The following is a 10299-nucleotide window of genomic DNA, read 5'->3' on the forward strand; positions in this document are numbered from 1 at the left end:
AGAGAGAGAGAGAGAGAGAGAGAGAGAGAGAGAGAGAGAGAGAGAGAGAGAGAGAGAGAGACTTCTTCATGCAACCCTCAACATGAACTTGATGCTCTAGGGGCTTGGCATCCTAGACTTAATCCCTTCTCATTTCCAAATCTGAATCTGAGGTTTCCCTAGGCTGTTATGCCTGGAACCATCTTGTCCTCCCTCTCCAACCTCACCCCTACCGTAAGCTAATGCTCCTCTCCTCTGGAAACGGAAGCCCGAGTCACTGGCTTCACTGTTTCTCCTGAATGCTTACTTCTCTGCTCCTCTGTCACCCCATCCCTCTTATGCCTCTTATGCCTAGTCTTCAGCTCTATCCCTTCAGCTCTAACTTCCCAAGATTCCTGCTGCAAGAAAGTCTCCACTCAGCTCTCTGGCTAGTACTATGAGGCTGTATCCTAAGCAGCCAAGTGCCCCGAGTGTACCTATCAGGGACACAGGCTGGCTCGTGGATCCCCTCTCACACGCTGTGTTTTTCAGTTAATATCGTAGAGTCCACAAGGCCTTCTTGTGAGACGACTTTGACACTGTTGATGGAGAAGTGAAGTCTGGGTTCCCCTTCTCAAAGTCTAACTGTGGCAAAAGTGATCCTATGTGACTTTCAATATCCGGTCATAAAAGACAATATGGCTTCTGGCTGGTTCAGTAAACCGCTCAGAATTGGAGTTCCCATGGGCTATGTCTCACTAGATGAGGCCCTCAAGTTGTGACAAAGCCCAAAACGGCTGATGTTAAAAGAGTACTCAGAGGGCCTGGGGGAAATGTTCAGCCGGTTTCTCTCCCCAGGTACTCCACCCCCAGCTCCCTTCTAACCAGCCACTGTCAGAGGTCCCTGCGAGCCCATACAATTTCTGACACACAGAAAGCGGCAGGAGATAATACAATGGCTGACTTTGTTTCAGACTGCTAAACTGTGGGGTGATTTGTCACACAACAACAGGGAATCAGAAGAGCTTTCATGTCCACAAAACCAGTTTTCAAAGGTTAATGAGTCTTAATACAGTAAAAAAAAAAATACAATAAGACATACGGTAATGCCAAAACAAGGCGCAACAATCCAATCTTTCTTTAATCATCAAAAGGCATTTGCAGAGCACAGCGTGTTGAGTATCAATTCTCATTGCATGGTGTCCGGGGATCAGAGAGAGGTGTCTAAGCCTCCACGGCTCCCAGGCCCTGCATGGGTTCATTCACAGCCTTGCACACTGGAAAACACACGTGACCACAATTGTCTGGCCACTTAACTCCTAGGAGGAAAAGAATAAGCAAAGAGTACAGAGGCAGAATTGGGTCCCCAAAGCAATTGCTAGGCATCCTCCATTCCAACATTTCCAAGCCTTTCTGGTGCCAGGAACTGTGTCCTCCACCAACCCAAGGAGTTTAGGTAGCTGATGATCTGGGATGTGGAGTCCTTTCTTTTTCATCCAGACATGAGGGCTGAATTTCTCCTTGGCCTAAGCAGTGTGCTGGGAGGTTTGCAAGCCTTCACTCCTTCTTAGGATGTTTCATTTTTTTTCTTTTCACTCAAGCCAAAGGACTCACCACCGAGCAGCAGGGTGACAGGAGAGCCTATGTCTGCAGGAGGAGGGCATCAGGACTGGCAGTGTATTACCTGAAGCAATTTACTGAGCTTTGCTGTGGCCTTATTTTACCTGTCTGTAAAATGGCACTGGTTGGGAGGGCTTTCTTCAAGACGCTATTTTAGGATTGAATGACTTTGTCTATGTAAAGAGCTTAGCAAAAAGCCTACTGGGTACAGCTACTATGGAGGTACCACCCACCACTGATCACTACGGTTGTCTTGGGATTCTAGGCTACTGGCTTTAGCAGGTCCTGTTTAAAATGTTACCCGTGGTCTAACTGTCAGATACTAAATTTACCTTCCTTTCATTACCTCTCCTCAGCCTCAGCTCTGCTTTCTAATTCTCACATGGGCACGCACACGCTCACACCCACACCCACACTTAATAATTGGTCCTTGTTTGCCACAGGCCACACCGCGGTAATGCATTACTGAGGGAGGAACAAGCTGCTTTATCTTCCTCTCCAGGCAGAAGCCTGTGTGGGGAAGATGGATGTGGAGCATCCGCCTGCATTGTCAGAAGAAAACACACATCAGGGAGAGCTCCACAGTCCCCAGAGAAGCAGATCAGGGACTGTCCCTGCAGCCCTGACCTTCTGAGTCCTGGAAAGCCTCAGAGGCCAGTCCTGTGGGTTGCTGCCACTACTGCCCCTTGTCTTAAGCTTAAATTCTCAGTGCCTGTAGCTTCTGCCAGCCTCTGTCTTTAGCTGGCTGTTGACTCTGCTGCAGGCTTGCTGCTGTGGACGCGGTCTCCAAGGGGACAAATACAGTACATGTCAGACAGAGGATCGGAGACAGGAGGGAGTCACGATGATGAAAGACACACAGAGCAATGCCTTCCCGAAGCAAAATGAACCTTTACTCTGATTCCTGTCTCGTAGCAGATCTGACCCCAAGGTGGCTCTGCTGGACTAAGGCTGTCCCTGAGTGAGCTAATCCAGCAAAGCCCTGCTGTCCACACACAACTGGAAAGATCTCAAGAGCCCAGCAGGCCATGCCACCAGTCTACTCACCATGCAGGACATTTACAGCTGGCATCGAAAGGTCCTGGAGGTCCATTGCCAAAATAGATTAATATCACAATAGGGGAGTATTTAGGAAAGAGAGAAATCAATCTCGTTTGGAGGGGTACATTTAGGAAAACAAAAACAAGTACTTTAGCACTGGATTCGTTTCCCAGGGTTGGGTTTGGTTGTGAGTCATTTGACACATATTTATAAAGTGACAACTACAGGCTAGGCACTGCAATTGGCTTGAGTCCTCGTTCCAGTAAAGTTCTATGCCTATTCCTCTTCCAGAAGGCAGCTTACTGGGAAGTAACTGCACTGGAAGTTGAAGTTGGAGCATCTGGGAGAACCTGCCTTTTGGGCCTCCAGCAATAGGGGACAAGAGAGTGAGCTCCCAGGGCTCCAGCTGCAAGGCTCTGAAATCTATGCTGGCTCCTAGATTAAGACTGCGTAGCTCCCACTGAATGTCCTAAACTTCTAACAGTGTGTGGCAGTGTGCAAAGGCAGGTCTGCCTAAAGGAACTGGAGTCTTCTAACAGATGGCTTTGGATCGAGCCAAGTCTCTGAGACTTGCTGAACCATCTGTAGAAAGCATGGTAGTCTCAGCCACTGCTGCCCGGTGCCCTCTGTACCCTCTCCCCATCACTCAAGCGAGACACTGCTTTTTGGCTCACCCAGCCTTCCCCAGCTCCCATGCGTATTTTCCTTAATCAAATCCATGCTCATTCATTTCTATCCCTGCATCTGTCTCTCTCCTCCATCTGCAAAGACTGTTTTGATGGAACATCCTGTTGCTTTTAGCCAGGAACTCTTGAAGAGGATTGCACTGTTATCTACCGGACCCCTTGCAGACCCCATGAGGTGGCCCATTCATTAAGAGCCTCTTCATGCACTTTGAATCTCCCTGATGGATTCTAGGAACTATAACGACTTACAGCATCCCCAAGGCTCCCGATTCTGGTTGCTCTCAGCAGATGTTGCTGACCCATGGTGGGGAGATACTTGACATCAAACTCTCCCATCGTATTTCAAGAGCCTTTGATTTATTAATATAATTAACAACTATTGCACAGTGAGCTCACTGCCCAGTGCCAAGCTTCCTCCTCACGTCACTTACTTCATCTAGTGCCTGACTCTGGGCATGCATTGCACCAATGAGTGAAGCAGTCCCCCACCACTCAGCCATCCACCCAGAGAGCCAATGCCCTTCTCCAAATGACAGCTCTATTGCCTGCTCACCCTCAGTAGCCCCTCCTCCTTTGTGAATCCGAATCAAGACATTTGCAGGCAGAACACTGAGATCAGATCTCAGAAAGGGCAAGCATTTTCCCAAAAACAACTGCTGCCCAGGTTGAGAAATTCCAGGCACATGGCTTAGTAACAAAGTCCAGCTTGGCCAGGCCTTGAAGATGATATATATTCAACTCCTCTTTCTAATCCTATCCTGTTTTACGCTCCCCCAAGCCATTTCTTTCCTCTGTGTGTCTCACCTTCGTGGTACTTGAAAAACAAGGCCTCTGGGCTCTCATCCAGGACACATCCTAGGCTTCCTCTGACCCTCTGAGCCTGATCCATCTTCCCCAGCCCCCACATGAGGAAATGTTCTCTCTAGCTCACTTGGAGATGAGGCTCTACATACTAAACAGAAAGCCGCCGGCTGGCTGGCTGGCTGGTCAGAGACCTCACGCGAGTTACTTGGCATCTGCAATCTTCAATTCCCTCATCTGTAAAACAGGGTCACTGGGAGGATTAAAGGGAAGAATGAATGTGAAAGTGACTGTAAATCCTCACTACCCAAAGTGTGGTCCTTGGTCCTAAAGCTGTGCCCCCACACCCGGGGTGACCCTTTCCCCCTAAGTGAGTTGTGGATACCACACAGTTGGACAAGCTTTGCTTTCAGAGTTTTAGGGAACACAGAGCTCTCCTCCCTGCCGTATTCAGTTGCTTCTTCTCCTTTGTGCAATTACGCTGTCAGCACTCCCCAAACACCATTTCCACTGCCTCAGCAAAAAGGCTGGGGCAGAGGGTGAACTTGACAATATACATACACTTGGAGGGGAGCCACTTATCATAGCTTCATGGTCAAGGATCATGGTGCCCCTCCCACCAGGTAAGAAGAAAGGTCTGGAAATGGAGAAAGGGGCCTGAGCAGGAATAAGACCAGTATAGCCCCCTCTGGTTTCAGGTACTACTGGATGGTAAACTGTCCTCATGCCATGTTTCTGTTGTATAATACATTGTCTGCAATCATGGCAGTTCTCTCTCTCTCTCTCTCTCTCTCTCTCTCTCTCTCTCTCTCTCTCTCTCTGTGTGTGTGTGTGTGTGTTGTGTGTGTGTGTGTGTTTGTGTGCGTGTGTGTGTTACGTGCCAATAACAGTTCATTATTTGTGAGTAAATAAGGGATGCCTTTCCTTGGGAGAAAGTTCCTGGGGGAAGATAGGCTAAGTTGATTTGGGCTTAAAGAAAATCTCCAAACATATTCGAAGCAAAGAGAGGTCTTGCTGGATTCAAAGGTAACTGGCAGTATCCCATGCCAGCCAGGCCACAAACAGCCCAGACCATTCCTGGAAGGCCACACAACCTGGGTAACTTCAGGCTGTACGTTAGCTACTTTTTGTTGCTGTGAAGGTACCTGGCAGAATCAACTTAAGGGAAGAAGGACTTAGTTTGGCTCACGGTTTCAGAGGTGTCAGTCTGTCATGGCAGAGAGGGCATAGGGGAATGGAACATCTTCCATCGTGGCAGCCAGGAAGCTGAGAAAAGAAGTGCTCCTTTCTTCTCTCCCCATTTTTATGCTGTCCAACCCCAGCCCATGAAATGGTGCCATATGCCTTCAGCATGGGTCTTAGCTACTCAGTTAATATCTGGAAATCCTTCACAGACATACCCACAGTGTGCCTTTGTCTCCTAGGTGACTCCAAGTCCAACCAGGCTGAGAGTGAAGATTATTTATCACAGGGTCATATGCTTAGAGACAACTAGGTAAAGCAAACACCTATTTGGTTGCCCGTGTAGTGCAAGAAACCCTCTTTTCACCTGGCCACACGTTCCTCTCCTCCAGTAAAGAAGATCTCTTTCAACATCAGTTTGCATCCAGGTTTGACCATATGACCAGTTCTGACCAATAGGATGTAAGCAGAGGCAATAGATGTGGAAAGTGTCCTGGAAGGGGATGAGTGTATCTTTCTTTGCCCCTTCCTTCTTCTTGCCTTCAAATGAGGATCTATAATGGACCATTCAAGAATGGACGTTGAACCATGAGGTAACTTTGACACTGAAAGCCATCTGTGTGGAGTAATGAGAGCGAAGGAACCTAAGCAGCTCACCCTCAAACCTAACAGTCCTGATGTCAACTGTCCTCACCTCCTGGGAATTCCAGCTTAGGAGACTTTATGGAAGAAATCAGTTTTCATTAGATGCAGATCATTTTGGACTTTTCATTGCTCACTAAAGATGATACCAAACGTGGGCCTGCATTGAGGTTCTCCAGTGTGCAGAGTTTGACATGAAAATTGTCAGGGAGGATTTTAGTGGGGTTTAAGCTCAAGGTCAATGCTTAAGCTGGAGTGATGGGAGATAAAGCACAAGAGAAATTGAATGGTAACCTGGTCACAGCCATGGCTTTGGTAGAACCCACAGTGACCTCCAAAGTGGAGATGGCCCTTCAAAGTTTTTTTGAATTAAGGCAAGAGATCTGGACCATCTGACCTTCAGCTTTTTCAGCTGTAAAGTGGGCATGTTACTGATCTTGAGCTTGTCATCAGGATAAGAAGCAATTCGGATGAACACAGTCACAACCAGCCTGGGGAAGGCTGGGAGAACTTAGGCTGTAATCTCTGGGTCCCAAATCACTATTTCATCTAAGTGGCCTGCCTGTGCATCCTTAAGCAGGCAAGGCCAGCCAGATAGCTTGGTAGGTGGAGTGTTTGGTATTCGAGTTTGATGACCTGAGTTCTACATAATGGTGGAAGGGACAAAAAGACTCCTCAATGTCCTCTGAATTTCACACATGTCATAGTATAAGTATTCACATATAACACACACACACACACACACACACACTGATGACAACAAATTAAATTTAAAAAACAATTGACTGTCACTTTTCTAGAACCTTCTCTCACAGAATCCTCTTCAACTGAGAGACCTCAATTGTATCTTCAATGTTTCCAGAGTCATCTATTCTTCACCGTATCACATCTCTTACCACATTGAGCTTGACTGCTTTCCTGTGCCTGGAAATTCCACCATAATCTCTACCTGCCCCAGTATGCAGCACAGTGCCTGGCACAGGGAAAATGGCCAATGTCTGACTGGGAAATGGACAAGGCCGATTCCTCATGATGTGGACAGGGCAAACTATTCACCCCAGGCCAAGAAGCACAGCTGTGTGGCTCAGTCTTATCATCGCTTATTAAGAGTATCCATGGGCCTCAGCATCCTCACCTACACAATGGGAATAATGATACAAATGCAGCTGTTGTGTTGGTTTGTACACCATGGTGTATTATAGTGTCAGAGAAGGGAGGTGGGTTTCCTTAGTGGAGTCTAAGTCTGGAACTCTGTGGGATTGTTTTCAATGCAGAACATTCCGGCTACAGTGTTCTGCCAAATTAAGCAGGCACCAAAGTGTGGGCCCAGGGACAATTTGCTGCATCCCAAGGGTAGTCCTAATGCCAGCTTCTCCAGTCTGGAAATGCAAACTGGTCATTCAGGCCAGGAGGTACTGGCTCTCCAGAGAGTTCCAGCCCTGGAGGCAGGACAATGACACAGAGCATTTGGTTATGGGATGGCAGCCACTTCATAGCACGGCTGCCAAGGTGAGGAGGTGCTGCATGGTGCAAATGGGAATCCAGAACAGTGGGGAACAGCAAGAAAAAACTTATGATTTCTAACTGTCTCATGTATGCTCAGATGAGAGGTCTGACATAAATCTGGAGGGCAGCCATGATATCCCTACATTGGTCTATCTGACACAGGAATTCAAAACACCCTGACCTGGAAAACAAGCAATGTATCGATAATACATTTAAAAGACAACAGGGCAGAATAGGTAAGAACTAGCTTTCCTGCACTCAAATCTTATCTCCAAAACTGGTTCCCTGTGCTACTTCAGTCAAATGATTTTCTATGCCTGGATTTATCCAGTTCTGTGAACCGGGCATAGTGATAATTCTTACATCACAGTTTTGTAAATTCTTGTGGACAATGTAGGAAGCCTCTACTACCTGGTAACAGTTCAAAGGAACTGGAAGATTCTACCGATAATAATAATACACATGGTCCTGACATGCAAAGGCCACTCAGTAAGAGATCAGTGTCTTTGGATATGAGCATTGCCCCATAGAAAACAAAATGATGTAGCAATGTTGAATACAGCCGAAAGACAATGAGGGGACACTCAAGAAGAAATAGCCTCCAAGTCGGAACAAGTAGGAAAATGCAACTCAAACTAGCTCAGATTATATGTGTGTGCTCATGTGTAAGCATATGTACACACATGCATGTGGAGGCCAGGTAGACACTGAGAATCTTCCCCAATTGCTCTTTGCCTTCTTTTCTGAGATGGGGGTCTCAAAAGAACTCATTGAATAGATCAGCTTGGCTTGTTAGCAAGCTCCAGGGATTCTACACAACCCTCCTGTCCAGCACTGGAATTACAGTCATGTGCTACCACCCAGCCGTTATTTTCCATGGGTCATGGGACTTGAACTCAGATCCTCATGTTTACACAAGTACATTACCCACTGAGCTGTCTCCCCATTCTTGGCTCAGACTTTTTTAAAAAAGACATCTAAAAAAATAAACTTAAATAAATGAATGTATTTATTTATTGAGAGATGGAGAGGGAAAGGGATGGAGAAAGAGATGAGGGGTAGAGAGAGAAAATGAATGCCATGGCACCCACATGGAGGTCATAGGACAATTTTCAAAAATTGATTCTTTCCTTCTACAAAGCAGCCGTTCACTTCTCTTCCACCATGATGATCTGAGAAACAGATCTCAAGTCATCAGTCTCAACAGCAAGTGCCTCGACTGACTGAGCTATCCCTCATCCCTAGCTCAGATTTTTAAAAAAATTTATGTAGATTACCTATTATTAACCAATAGCAAAACAAAAACATATTTGACTTCAGCCATGGGTAAACCTAGACCCTTAGCACAGGTAGTGACAAGATGACAAAACAGCCATCAGAAACTTCAAACCTGCATTTTATTAGTAGAGTATCTATGATAGAATAGACACTTTCCTCCAGTAGTTCCAGAAAATTCCCCAGGGCCACTACTACCTGGTTAGAATTGTCTAGTTTGGATCTGGCCCACTCAAGAACCTCAAAAATAGGACTAACTTCATTTAAGCCACACCAGCTGGAGAGACATTCTATTTTGTTTTGGTTTTTCCTGAAAGAAAATTATGGAAATGAGGCACGAATACCAACTGAGCAGACACACTAACGAAAGCCCCTTCACTGAGGATTCAGGGCTTAAGCCCACTCTACCCCAGAGTACTTCTGATTGAATCATGAACATCATTTTTTTTTCAGAATCACAAACTGCATCTTGGAGTCTCTTAAGTCATTTAGATCAATGTTAGTCATGGAGAAAACAACCAGACAAAGGCCTGGAGGTAGGGTAGGCACAAAGCAGAAGAATCCTCTAGACTTCATGCAGGAGGAATCAAAGGGCAAGAGCTAGGTTGGGTATGGAGCTCAGTGATAGACCACTTGGCTATTGTGCCCAAGGCCCTGGATTTTGTTCCCCAGAATCACTACTACTAAATAAAAAGGGCAAGAGCCTGGTAGTCGTGAAAGCTGAGACAGAGATAGTGTTCTTTGAAGTTCTCAAGAAAGTCCTAGGTGACATGGCAGGTGGGTCAGAGTGAGAATCAGTATATGGGCTGGCACAGATATAGGCTGATGTACCTCTGGGATTTCAATGACTCTCAGCACTGGCAGAAATGATGGCAAATAAGGACTATTTAGGCAAGGGGGAATCTTGATTTTATTTATTTGAACTGAAAGTAACCACAGGCTGAGGCCAGAGCTGTGGATTCCAGGGTCCTGAAGGTACAGAGAGAAAGGAGGAAGGCTGAGACCCGAATGTGCACACCTATAGGGGATGAAGTGAGAGATGTGACTTGAAAAATAGAGCCAAAATGCTGAGCTGAACCAAGACAGTTCACTAAAGGCCATGCTGAGGAGGAGGGCAAAAAACAAAAGGGAACTTGCAATAGAGTTAAGGATTTTCAAACCCAGAGGGCTCAGTTCCTCGGAAAAACACAATTGGTGGGCTTCCTGACCTGAAAAGGACTGAGGACCCTGGCTTACATAACTGCAAGAAGCATATTTCAAGTTAGCAGAATTCACACTCACCCTAGAGAAGGGGCCAGAAGCTTTGTTTAAGGTCCTGAAGGGAAAGAAGGGGGGGGGGACAATGAAGGAGGGAAGGGAGCTATGGCATGCCACACACAGCTTGTGCATACATACTACCGGCTTGATAGAGAAAGAAGAGGAACTGTCTCAGTTCTCAGAATATTCCTTAGAGAATCCTCCCCAAGCACCAATTTCTTCAACAACATAAGTTTCACACATGCGCACATGTATCTCTCTCTCTCTACCCCCCATATCTCTCCCTCTCCCTCTCCCTCTCCCTCTCCCTCTCCCTCTCCCTCTCCCTCTC

This window comes from Grammomys surdaster, unplaced genomic scaffold, assembly GCF_004785775.1.
Source record: "Grammomys surdaster isolate TR1022 unplaced genomic scaffold, NIH_TR_1.0 182, whole genome shotgun sequence".
Lineage (NCBI taxonomy): Eukaryota > Metazoa > Chordata > Mammalia > Rodentia > Muridae > Grammomys > Grammomys surdaster.